Source organism: Theropithecus gelada, chromosome 6, assembly GCF_003255815.1.
Source record: "Theropithecus gelada isolate Dixy chromosome 6, Tgel_1.0, whole genome shotgun sequence".
Classification (NCBI taxonomy): Eukaryota; Metazoa; Chordata; class Mammalia; order Primates; family Cercopithecidae; genus Theropithecus; species Theropithecus gelada.
The window spans coordinates 159,803,151-159,817,020 of NC_037673.1; the positions used below are offsets into that span (position 1 = coordinate 159,803,151).

Consider the following 13,870-nt stretch of genomic DNA (forward strand, 5'->3'; position numbering starts at 1 on the left):
ATTATTCAAACAAACAAAAAGGAATTCTGATTCTGACTCTTCAAGTTAACTAAGAGATTTGATTTAAAACAAAATAATACTTCACTGCTTCACACTGATAGTGGCAGGAGGCAGACAAATGCCTAGGCAGATAGGAGTGGTCCTCAGTGAAACCCCACCTTCAAACCAAAGACAGTTTAAAGCCTGAAAGCCAAGCTACGAGTCTTGAATAAATCCATGGACCAGATTAAGAGCCTCTCTTCCCATTTGGCATGCTTTCCTATCATTGATCCCCACCTCTTCACCTATTTACATATACTTACCCTTCCCTAATTTTTTTTAACACTGTTGTGTCCATCTTTGAGTGGTGCCTTTGTTTTAGCCTTTTTTGCATACTCACAAACCAATCAGCATGCACTCACCCACTCTGAGCCAATAAAAGCCCTGGGCTCAGCCACACTTAGAGACTGCTCACCTTTGGGCATCCGACTTCAGAGAGGAGGCTGCCCTCTTGGATCCCCTCCCCACTGACAGCTGTCACTCAATAAAACTCCCTTCATACTTCAGTTGTCAGTGTACTCTCATTATTCTTGGATGTGGGACAAGAACTCAGGACCTGCTGAATGAGGGTACAAAGAAAGACTGGAACACTGTAGCCCTCTGCCCTTCACTGGCAGAGGGCAGCTGCCCCACATGATGGGAAGCCGTGGTGAGGTGGAAGCAGCAGCAGGGCCAGTCCCCAGAGCCACAAGCTGGAGTGAGACAATGGGACAAAAAGAGCTGTTGGCATGCTGTAACACCCCCTATAGGGATTTGGGGTCACTGGCATCCCTGTTCAGGTGCCACTGTGTTCTCCTCATCCAGATACCAGTGCCCAAGGCAAAAACAGGTCACGTACACCCAGCCCAACTGCGGGCTGAGCGCATATCCTGCAGCAAGTGTTAGATACGGGCAGGAGTGCAAGCCAAGTGCTTCCTGTGGGGCCAAGTGGGTGGGATGCCTCCTGCGGCAAGCCTGGGCCAGAGTGAGGCCTGGGCAGGGGTGTCACTAGCCACAGAGGTCTCCAGATGGAAAAGCAGCTCTGAGAGAAATCCTGTATCAACACCTTAAAATTCTTCTTCTCCCATTTCTCTCCACTGCCAACCTTCATGTTAACTGCCCAAAACTGTTCTCCCCATTCTTCACTCTTCATTTTTGAAAAAAAATATATTACCCAATAGGCTTATCTTCACAGACACTCCTATTTTCTCATTCCCCTCCAGAACCCCCTTTTGTAGTGGCATAATACTTTTTGTTAATTTTTTGGCATTTTTAAATTTTGCAATACCTCTCAGCCCATTTTGAAATAAACCACTCCTCATTCTTAGTTCATTCATTGGTCTAATCAACATAACAGGTAAATGGAGAGATAGCATGGGTAGGAACAAAATTTTCATCAAGTAGTGGAAAAGAAAATGTCAGTGTGAGTAGGTATGTATTTTTTTTTTGTCCTTTTTACAAATAAACATTTTTGAATGAATGGAAAAACCAAAACAAATGAATTGCAGTAGACTCACGCAGTGACAATTGTCATGTCTGGAGTTCTTAGGACTTACAGAGATAACATGGCAGAAATAAATTAAAGTTCTTTTTGACATAATAAAAGACACCTTGAAAAGAGATTCAACTTGAGAACTGTACCTGGAAAATGATAGCTGTGAATTTATTTGAATGCAGCAACATATATTAAAGGAAACCAAAAACAACTATTTACTACACATACAAAAGAATCTTCTGTAGATCTAGGCAACATTCAGACAACAGAACAAAACAGAACCTAGTATAAAAAAGTCCAGTCCAACTGAGTATTGACATCAAAATCCATATGCAAGAAAGCTCCTTAACCAGTTAAAGTTTATTGATTGCAAACAAAATAAATGATCCCGACTAATTTAAACAGAATAGAATATCACTGTAAAAAATATGAAGGAATGCAAATAGAGAGAAAGATTTCAATCTGGCTCTCCCTCCTCTGCTGGAAATGCTTAAATAAATTTCTTCTAACTATAATTAAGATCAAGACCAAACCATCAACACTGCCTACAAAATGTGGATGACCTGGCTCCTTCTTCCCAATCCAGCAGTTTATTCTACCTCTCTCTCCATGTTGCACTCACACTGGCCACTTTGTGGTTCCTTATCTATCATTGTCCCCTAGCCACAGGGCCTTTGCACATGTCCTTCCCTCTTTCTAGATGCTTTTCCCTCCTACCTCTCCCACTTCAACTAGTTCTCATCTCCTCATCCTACAGGCAAAAGATAAAGCTGCACTTCTCAGGTTAATGAGTTTGGGTGTTGATATCTACATAAAACTCTAAATAAAACAACAAAACAAAATTATTAACTCCAACAGGGAACAAAAAGTACAATAAAAGAAAAACAATTACTGTATACCACATGACTAAGGCATGAATAGTATTTACAGACATCAGTTATATTGCTGAACACTGAATTTTCTGAGCAAAATTATGATATAACTCTGCTGGGTGTGAGGTGTTGGTGCAGGAGAACAGGACAGTAATTACAAGTATTATTGGACTACTAGATGAATAATAAAATTGCTTTTATTTCAGGGGGAAGCAGGGAGGGGGTGGTCAGGAAGTGGAGGGGGAGAAAGCTAAATCTCTTCTTCCACAGTGGAAAGGTCTCAAAAGTGTGCCCTAAACTGAAAAAATAGCTGTAAGAGTTCAGTCTTTGCAGCTGGAGGATCACAGATAGGGGAAAGTAGAAAATAGGGTATAAAGATGCTGCTGTCTTGTAGGAGGAACAATACAGTTGGCTCCCGGAACTGAAGCCGGGACAAACCGGTTAGGAAAATCCCTGCCAGAGGTCATAAACATGTCAGAAGAGTAACTGAAATAGCACGGATGGTGGGAGATGGCGGGAACCAATCAGGAACAGCCAACTCGCACTGTTCAAATATCAACCAATCCCAAGCCTGCGTCGTTCAAAAAGACCCCTATGACTCTGTACTTGTTTACTGCTGACTATAAAAGACAGTTCCTGACCCTCCTCTGGGCTCTCGCCCGACGTTCGGCCGGAGGTCCAGGTTCAAACCTGCAATAAAGATCCTTGCCGCTTGGCTTTGACTGCAGTCTCTGGTGGTCTTCTTTGGGGAATAAACGGACTGGGTACAACATCTGGGGGCTCGTCCGGGATTCCCCCAAGCCCACCAGACCACGGGTCAACGGATCATCGCTGCCCAGTAAGTAAGCTGGCTATGTCTTTGTCTGTCTGTATCCCGCGGGCACTGTACTAAGGGTGGCAAAGTCCTGGCAGACGTGCTATTGGGCAGCCACCTAGGGGGCCAGTAGAAGACATCCTCTGGCGCCCATCTGGGGCCTCTGTATCCAGTTGGCCCGTCTGCCTCTGATCGGGGACTAACAACTCGAGATGCGCTTGCGATCTGTTACTCAGTGTTATTTGGTCGCTAATCACTTTCACTTTATAGGAGTTGCTGGAGACTGTTACTCAGTATTATTTGGTTGCTAATCACTTTCACTTTACAGGAGTCGCTGGACGAAAGCACAGCGGAATTTGTTTCTGTCTCCGACCAATCTCTCAACTCTCTATCTTTGTTTCTCTTAGTTCCAGAAACCCCAAGGATGGGTGGCGCCCAAAGCACGCTGCTCTCCCTCCTTATAGATAATTTTAAAGACATGAAGGCCAGGGGCCACGGCCTCGGTGTAGAACTTAGAAAAGGAAAGTTGGTGACCTTCTGCCGCTCAGAATGGCCAACCTTTGGTGTAGGGTGACCCCCGGAGGGTACTTTTTGTCTCCCTATTATAGCTAAAGTAAAGGCAAAAGTCTTCCTGCCAGGACGCTCGGGACATCCTGACCAAATTCCTTACATCTTAGTGTGGCAGGATCTTGTAGAAAATCCCCCGCCTTGGCTAGTTCCCTTTGTGCAGGCACCCGAGCCTTGTAAGGCATTGGTCGCGCGGCCCACAGAGCACTCGCAGAAGCCAAAAGTTCCTTCTGCACCACCAGCCCCCGTGCTACCTGATAGCCCAGACCCCTTTTCACTAGAACCCCCAGAACGCCCGCCTTACCCACACCCCAGTCCTTGCCTCCAAGTCCCGCCGGCTGCCCCCCGCAAGGGAACACGAAAATCCAGAAGCAGCAGCAGAGCCGCCGGAAATGGAAAACGAAAGCAGCCTGGGGGGACCGGCGGGACGAATGCGCGGACGTGTCCAACGTGAGACAACCTTGCGGCCCCCTGATTCCACCGTAGCACTACCCCTTAAAGAAATAGGACCCCCTGATGATACTGGGCTTCCCCGACTCCAGTATTGGCCTTTTTCTACCAGTGATTTGTACAATTGGAAATCTCAAAATGCCAGGTTCTCGGATAATCCAAAAGATTTAATATCCCTGTTGGACAGTGTTATGTTTACCCATCAGCCCACTTGGGATGATTGTCAGCAGCTCCTCCGGATTCTGTTTACCACGGACGAACAGGAAAGAATACAGGTCGAGGCCAGAAAATTAGTTCCTGGTGATGACAGCCAGCCAAGCGCTAATCCTGATCTTGTTAAGGCCGCCTTCCCCCTGACCAGACCGCGATGGGACTACAACACAGCAGAAGGTAGGGGACTGCTACTCATTTATCGCCAGATTCTAATGGCAGGTCTCCAGGCAGCGGCCCGCAAACCCACAAATCTAGCTAAAGTGTACTCAGTATTGCAGGGGAAGATAGAAAGCCCCACCGAATGTTTAGAAAGACTAATGGAAGCCTTTAGGCAGTTCACCCCTATGGACCCAGAGGCACCCGAGAACCAGGCAGCAGTAGTGATGTCTTTTGTGAACCAGGCAGCACCAGATATTAAGAGAAAGCTACAAAAGCTAGAGGATTTAGAAGGAAAACAGGTCCAGGACCTCCTCTGCATTGCCAATAAAGTGTACAACAACCGGGAAGCCCCAGAAGAAAGGCAGATAAGGGCAACTAAAGAGATGACTAAGATCCTAGTGGCCGCCCTCCCTCAGGCAGGAAATAACTCGAAAAAACAGACACGTGGCCCCAAACAGAAACTAGAAAAAGATCAGTGTGCTTACTGTAAGGAACACGGTCACTGGATCAAAGACTGCCCAAAGAAAAATAGACAGCCAGACTCCAGGTTGCAAAAGCCTACCCCCATACTAGTTACCCAGGACTCTGACTAGGAGAGACAGGGTTCAGAACCCCTCCCCGAACCTAGGGTAACTCTGCAAGTGGAGGGGTCCCCGGTCCAATTTTTAGTCGACACCGGGGCGCAGCATTCAGTCCTGACCAAACCTTATGGAAAACTATCTAAAAATTCATCATGGGTACAGGGAGCCACAGGAGTAAAGAAGTGCCCCTGGACAACCCAGAGGACTGTGAATTTAGGGGCAGGCAAGGTGTCACACTCCTTCTTGGTCATCCCTGAGAGCCCCTGCCCCTTGCTGGGAAGAGATCTATTGACAAAACTGGGGGCCCAAATCCACTTTCAGCCAGGAGGCCCCAAGGTAACGGACTTCCAGGACAGACCTAGATCCATCCTCACTGTTACTCTAGAAGATGAATATAGGCTCCATCAGGATCCGGTATCCCCTGACCAAGAAGTCTGTTCCTGGCTCCAGCATTACCCGGAGGTTTGGGCAGAAACTGGGGGCCTAGGACTAGCAAAACACCATCCTGCCATACTGGTTGAACTTAAGCTTGGGGCAGACCCAGTGCGGGTCCGACAGTATCAAATGCCCCTAGAGGCAAGGGAAGGAATAATGCCCCACATCCACCAGCTCCTAGACCAGGGAGTTCTGCGTGTCTGCCACTCACCATGGAACACCCCCGTTACCTGTCCGAAAACCTAATAGCAGGGACTACAGACCAGTACAAGATTTAAGAGAAGTCAATAAGAGGACCATGGACATACATTCTACTGTACCCAACCCATACACTCTCTTGAGCAGCTTAAACCCAGGAAAGCAATGGTACACTGTCCTTGATCTCAAAGATGCATTTTTCAGCTTACCCCTGGCTCCTAAGAGTCAGGAAATCTTTGCATTCGAATGGACGGACCCTGAAAGGGGTATAAACGGCCAGCTAACATGGACTAGACTGCCTCAAGGATTCAAGAACTCGCCGACCCTGTTCGACGAAGCCCTCCATGAAGACCTGGGTGAGTACAGGCGACAACACTCGGAAATAACTCTTTTGCAGTATGTTGATGATCTTTTAATAGCCGCCGAGTCCCCGGAAGCCTGTGTGTGGGGAACCGAGAGCCTTCTGAAAACCCTAGGGAAGTTTGGCTACCGAGCCTCGGCGACAAAGGCCCAGATCTGCAAGTCGGAGGTAACCTATCTGGGGTACATGCTAAAGGGGGGGCAACATTGGCTAACCAGTGCCTGGAAAGAAACAGTCCTACGCATCCCTAGACCCCGGTCAACAAGACAAGTAAGGGAATTCCTGGGGTCGGCAGGATTCTGTAGGCTATGGATACCTGGGTTTGCAGAGATGGCCAAGCCCCTGTACCAAGCTACAAAAGAGCAGCAGCCTTTTAATTGGACGGAGGAGGCTGAGCTAGCCTTCCAACAGATCAAAACTGCCTTGCTATCAGCCCCCGCGCTGGGGCTCCCTGATATAACCAAGCCCTTCCACTTATACGTGGATGAGAGTAAGGGTGTGGCTAAAGCGGTATTGACTCAGCATTTAGGCCCTTGGCGGAGGCCAGTCACTTATTTGTCAAAAAAGTTAGACTCAGTAGCTGCAGGATGGCCCCCCTGCCTCCGAATTATTGCAGCAACTGCCCTGATGGTGCAGGATGCAGACAAACTCGTCATGGGGCAAGAGCTACGGGTCACCACACCCCATGCCATTGAAGGGGTTCTCAGGCAGCCGCCCGACCATTGGATCAGCAATGCACGGCTCACCCATTACCAAGGGCTGCTGCTGAATCCCCTCAGGATAACGTTCCTGCCTCCGACAACCTTGAACCCCGCGTCCCTGCTACCAACCCCAGACCTAGACGCCCCCCTCCATGACTGCTCAGAAATCTTAGCCCAGGTGCACGGAGTCAGGGAGGATCTGCAGGACCTCCCTCTGCCAGACGCGGACCTTGTTTGGTTCACTGATGGAAGCAGTTTCGTTCACCACGGACAAAGATATGCAGGAGCGGCAGTAACCTCAGAGACCGAGGTAATCTGGGCCGAACCACTGCCCCCCGGGACATCAGCCCAAAGAGCCAAACTCATAGCACTCACCCAGGCTCTTATTTTAGGGGCAGGTCACAAGCTGACAGTTTATACTGACAGCCGGTATGCTTTTGCAACTGCACACATACACGGGGCCATCTACAGGGAGCGGGGGCTGCTTATAGCAGAAGGAAAGGACATTAAAAACAAGGAAGAAATCCTTGACCTGCTAGCCGCATTGTGGAAGCCAAAGAAACTAGCTATCGTACATTGCCCAGGACACCAGAAACCAGTCACCCCAGTCGCCAGGGGCAATAACTTAGTGGATTCCACTGCCAGAGACGTAGCAAAAGCTTTAAACTGGCTCCTTGCACTACAACTCCCCGACCCGGGTCCCAGGGACCTACCTTATAACCCTGAATACTCAGAAGAAGACCTACAGTGGATAGACAAACTCTCACTAAAACAGATTCAAAATGGATGGTGGACAGACACACATGACAACCTCATCCTGCCTGAGAAGCTAGGACAACAGGTACTGGAACGCATCCACCGATCCACGCACCTAGGGGCCCAAAGAATGTTAGACTTAATCAGAAAAACCAAGCTTAAAATCAGACATGTGACTGAGAAGGCCAGTAATATAGCTGCAAACTGTAAAGTCTGTCTTCTCAACAATGCCCGTAGTCAGTCCCAAGCAGTCGGGGCAAGGTTGAGGGGAACCAGGCCTGGAGTCTACTGGGAAGTAGACTTCACTGAAGTTAAGCCAGGTAAATATGGCTACAGGTACTTACTGGTCTTCATAGATACCTTTTCAGGTTGGACTGAGGCATTCCCAACTAAAGGAGAAACTGCACAAGTTGTCGCTAAAAAAATTTTGGAAGAAATTCTCCCCAGGTATGGCTTTCCAGCTCAGATAGGGTCTGACAATGGACCAGCGTTTGTCGCTAAGGTAAGTCACGGCTTGGCTTCCACCCTTGGGGCTGAATGGAAATTGCATTGTGCTTACCGACCCCAAAGTTCAGGACAGGTAGAAAGGATGAATCAGACTCTGAAAGAGACCTTGACTAAAATGACCATGGAGACTGGCGCTAATTGGGTAATCCTACTCCCCTACACTCTGTTTAGGGCCCGTAATACCCCCTATAGATTAAAACTTACCCCATATGAGATTATGTTTGGCCATGCCCTGCCTATAGTTCCCAGTTTAAAAGATAACTTGCTAAAGCCGGAATCTGAAAGTGTCTCTGAGCTTTTGTTTTCCCTGCAAGCTTTACAGAAAGTTCAGGAAGAAGTGTGGCCTAGGCTGCAAGAATTGTACGAGTCCAGACCCTCACCGGTGCCTCATCCTTATCAGCCAGGAGACTGGGTCCTGGTCAAGCGACACCAACAAGAGAACCTAGAGCCACGGTGGAAAGGACCATTCCAGGTGATCCTGACCACCCCCACCGCTCTCAAGGTAGAAGGCGTCGCGCCGTGGATCCACCACTCCCACGTCAAGCTGATAGACCCGACTGCAGACCTCCTCGGACAGAACTCGGGGGCACCGCAAGACTTAGAAGCGCCAGAGGATCCAGGCGCCTGGACCATAGATCGATCTAAAGACAACCCCCTAAAACTGGCATTGCATCGGCGCCGTAGGCCACTGTAACTATGTTAATTCTCTTTATGACCTTGTACTTACCCTCCTTGCTACCCCTACTCACTGCAAATGTTGCCATGAACCCTTTTGTCTGGCGGTTCTGGCTCTATGAGAACCAGACCCATCCGGGAGAGATTCCCCGGGCAGGAAAACTGCTGGCCAGCGCAGACTGCCCCCCGTCAGGGTGCAATGCCGCGATTCAACTAAACTTTACAGGGTTTCAGATTGCTCAGCCAGCATTGCCCACCATATGTTTTGAGTTTGATCAGACCCAATATAACTGCCAAAAGTATTGGAAGCGGATGGGTGCAGGGTGCCCCTATAGCTATTGCAAAACCCACTCAGTCAGGCAATGGACAGAAACCGGGTGGAATTTCTACCAAAGGGCGGGCACCTACACCTGGATAGTTAAAGACCCTTGGGACTCTCGGTGGACAACCCCACAACATGGAGGGGTGTAGTATTCTTCAACCAGTACCTGGCCCAGTAGCCACTTGTATCTGTGGCATAGCCTAGTCCAAGTTCAGTCCCTAGTCCATGGAAACATCCACCAACAGGAAGAAAAGCTCCGTCCCTTTTCATGGTTAGCCCTAATGAGGGAGGGGTTAGCTATTGCCAATCTTACAGGCCTAAGTGATCTGTCCTCCTGCTTTATGTGTGCAGCCCTAGGGCGACCGCCATTAACTGCCGTACCTCTGTCTGGCCCGCCTAGTAATCAAACGGTAGGCCCTCAGAACTTATCACCTGTCTCTAATGTCCTCTTGTATCGTAATCCCAGCCAAGAAAAGTTTCCCTATTGCTATTCAACTAGCAACTCTAGCCTTTGTAACCACACCACCATTTTTCCTAGAGCCCCGCTACATGCTCCACCTGGCATATTCTTCTGGTGCAATGGTACCCTGTTTAAAAACTTATCTGTGCAGCCTCAAGATGGTGGACGGATATGTCTCCCCGTCACCCTGGTCCCTAGGCTAACTCTATTGACCCCTGCCGAATTCCTCGGCTGGACAGGCACAACCTCCGAAGAAACCCCTAGACATGAGCGAGCAGTATTTCTCCCCCTCGTCGCTGGGATTTCTCTCACCACATTCCTCATAGCAGCTGGGTTGGCAGGAGGGGCTTTAGGTCATACAGTAGTAGAAAGCAACAAGCTGTTCCAGCAGTTTTCCGTGGCAATGGAAGCATCAGCTGAATCTCTCGCATCCCTCCAGAGACAGCTCACTTCTCTAGCTCAAGTGACTCTACAAAATAGGAGGGCCTTAGACCTACTCACCACAGAAAAAGGAGGTACGTGCATGTTCCTTAAAGAGGAATGTTGTTTTTACATAAATGAATCTGGGCTAGTAGAAAGCCGGGTCCAGCAGCTACGCAAACTAAGTCTAGAAATGAGGAAGCAACAGTTTGCCTCAGCCGCCAATAGCTGGTGGAACTCCTCCATGCTTTCCCTCCTGGCCCCCTTCATCGGGCCACTCGTAACCCTCCTACTCCTATTGACCATAGGGCCTTGTATTGTTAACAAAATATTAACATTTGTCAGAGAAAGGTTTGACACTATTCAGCTTATGGTCCTCCGCACTCAGTACCAACCCCTTGACCCCCACGGTACAGAAGAAATAGAAATGACCCCCTAGGAATCCAAGGTTGGACTCCTCAGTTTCCTGTGAGAGGGGGAGATGTAGGAGGAACAATACAGTTGGCTCCCGGAACTGAAGCCGGGACAAACCGGTTAGGAAAATCCCTGCCAGAGGTCATAAACATGTCAGAAGAGTAACTGAAATAGCACGGATGGCGGGAGATGGCGGGAACCAGTCAAGAACAGCCAACTCGCACTGTTCAAATATCAACCAATCCCAAGCCTGCATCATTCAAAAAGACCCCTATGACTCTGTACTTGTTTACTGCTGACTATAAAAGTTCCTGACCCTCCTCTGGGCTCTCGCCCGACGTTCGGCTGGAGGTCCAGGTTCGAACCTGCAATAAAGATCCTTGCCGCTTGGCTTTGACTGCAGTCTCTGGTGGTCTTCTTTGGGGAATAAACGGACTAGGTACAACAGTCTTTAAAATAAATCTTAAGAAATTATTGATTCTTAAAGCCAGGTATACATATAATTTTATTTTTAAAATGATACTATTTTCTAAAAGCTAAAGGGAAATTAAAATAGGAAAGAAACAAGAAAGGCAGGAGAGAAGTTAATGCATGTTGTCAAAACTTGTGCCTCTGCTAGAGATGGGCCAACAATTTGACCATGACTAATAATGTACTTTCTGATAAAACTTTTAGGCAAAAACTTATTATCAAAGAAATAGAAATCTTGGTTGTGCGTGTTGGCTCATGCCTGTAATCCCAGCACTTTTGGAGGCCAATGAGGGCAGATCACTTGAGGCCAGGAGTTCGAGAACAGCCTGGCCAACATAGTGAAACTCTATCTCTAATAAAATACAAAAATTGCTCTTTCCAGCCAGCGCCAAGTGATGGGTATCTCTCGGGACAACTGGCACAAGCGTGGTAAAACCGGGGGCAAGAGAAAGCCCTAACACAAGAAGCGGAAGTATGAGTTGGGGCGCCCGGCTGCCAACACCAAGATTGGCCCCCGCCGCATCCACACAGTCCGTGTGCAGGGAGGTAACAAGAAATACCGTGCCCTGAGGCTGGATGTAGGGAATTTCTCCTGGGGCTCAGAGTGTTGTACTCGTAAAACAAGGATCATCGATGTTGTCTACAATGCATCTATTAATGAGCTGGTCCGTACCAAGACCCTGGTGAAGAACTGCATCGTGCTCATCGACAGCACACGGTACCGACAGTGGTACGAGTCCCAGTACACACTGCCCCTGGGCCTCAAGAAGGGAGCCAAGCTGACTCCTGAGAAAGAAGAGATTTTAAACAAAAAACAATCTAAAAAAATTCAGAAGAAATATGATGAAAGGAAAAAGAATGCCAAAATCAGCAGTCTCCTGGAGGAGCAGTTCCAGCAGGGCAAGCTTCTTGCGTGCATTGCTTCCAGGCCGGGACAGCATGGCCCAGCAGATGGCTATGTGCTATAGGGCAAAGAGTTGGAGTTCTATCTTAGGAAAATCAAGGCCCAGAAAGGCAAATAAATCCTCGTTTTGTCTTCACCCGTGTAATAAAGGTGTTTATTGTTCTGTTCCCACAAAAAAAAAAAAAAATACGAAAATTAGCCAGACATGGTGGCTCCTGACTGTAATCCACACCACGCTGGAGCCTGAGGTGGGAGGATTGCTTGAGCCCAAAAGGTGGAGGTTGCAGTGAGCCAAGATTGCAACACTCTACTCCTGTCTGGGTGACAGAGTCAGACCCTGTCTGGAAAAAAAAGAAAAGAAATATAAATTTCTATGATTGCAATTAGCACCTTGTGTCTAATAATGTGTTCTCATTTGAAATTGTTTATTGACAAACCACTGGTAGAGTTTCCAGAAGTGGTAGGTCTCCAGGGAAGGCTTACCTAAAACAATTTCTTCCCCTAAATGCATCAGGACCACAAGTGACATTTTTTCCAAGATGAAAAATTATGTTTAATGGCCCATGTATGTTGTAAGACAATTATTTCTGATATGGAAAACAACAAGAAAGTCATGTGGAGAAGCAAAGAAACCATATGCTCAGGAATTAGGAGAACTGAACTTTGGATTTTTCTAGAGTTTGGATGTTTCACCCCTTCAAACCTCATATTGAAACTTGATCCCCAATGTTGGAGGTGGATCCTAATGGGAGGTGTTTAGGTCATGGGGGTGAAACACTCGTGTGTTGACACCCTCCCTTGGGGGTGAGTGAGTTTTTTCTCTATTAGCTCCCCCAGAGCTGGTTGTTAAAAAGAGCCTGGCACCTCTCCTCTCTCTTGCTTCCTCTCTTGTCATGTGACCTCTGTGATCTTTTCTTACAAGGGCGCCCCTTCACCTTCTACCAAGAGTGGAAGCAGACTGAGGCCCTCAACAGAAGCAGATGTCAGTGCCATGCTTCTTGTATAGCCTGCAGAACTGTAAGCCAAATAAACCTCTTTTCTTTGTGAATTGCCCAGCCCCAGATATTCCTTTATAGCAACATTATATGGACTAAAACAGATCTGTATTGTCCAAAATACTAGTCATTTGTCACATGTGCTTACTGAGTATCTACAATGTTGTTAGTCTAAATTAAAATGTGCTGTAAACATGAAATATACAAAGGATTACTAGAAAATTGAAAATCACATCTGTAGTTTGTATTATATTTCTGTTGGACAAATACTGCTTGTTCTGAGTTCTGTCATTAGTGGTTGCATGGTAGTGATATGCATGTGAGCCATTTAACTTTATTGGGCCTTGATTTTCCTAAGTAGAAAATTGGGTGGGGGGGGGGGGGCAGTTAGATAGATGGCCTCCAAAGCCCCTTTTCATTCAGAAATGTTACAAAGAATCCTAAGGTGTGACACAAATTAATGACTTGAAAAGCCAGCAGATTGTTCCTTCGAATATCTCACCTCCACCATGGTGAGCTTCCCTCCCTGCCCCTGTCAACCCTAGTCAGACATCTTTACCAAATGCTGTTCTCACCAGTCACTACTCTATGTCCTGTGCTGAATGCTTTACAAGTATTTTATTACGGGCCGGGCGCGGTGGCTCAAGCCTGTAATCCCAGCACTTTGGAAGGCCAAGACAGGCGGATCACGAGGTCAGGAGATCGAGATCATCCTAGCTAACATGGTGAAACCCCGTCTCTAAAAAATACAAAAAGCTAGCCGGGCGAGGTGGCGGGCGCCTGTAGTCCCAGCTACTCGGGAGGCTGAGGCAGGAGAATGGCGTAAACCCGGGAGGCGGACCTTGCAGTGAGCTGAGATCCGGCCACTGCACTCCAGCCCGGGCGACAGAGAGAGACTCCGTCTCAAGAAAAACACACAAAAAAAACAAGTATTTTATTACGTATTTATCCCTGCGCTATGAAATCAGTAGTATTACACTGTTTCACAGATGAGGAAACTGAAACCTGAAAATGTTAGCTGACTTTGAAAGGCTTCAGAGCCAGGATTTGGAGGAGTCAGGATCCATATTCCTCTGAATCCA

At 47.6% G+C, this 13,870-nt stretch overlaps 1 pseudogene across 1 annotated transcript; it reads left to right on the forward strand.

Moving 5' to 3' along the window:
* The first annotated feature begins 11,284 nt into the window (after window positions 1-11,284).
* LOC112626402 lies at window positions 11,285-11,988 on the forward strand (annotated as a pseudogene). Its single transcript, XR_003119882.1, has one exon. The product of XR_003119882.1 is annotated as a 40S ribosomal protein S8 pseudogene (transcript).
* Window positions 11,989-13,870: the final 1,882 nt, after the last annotated feature.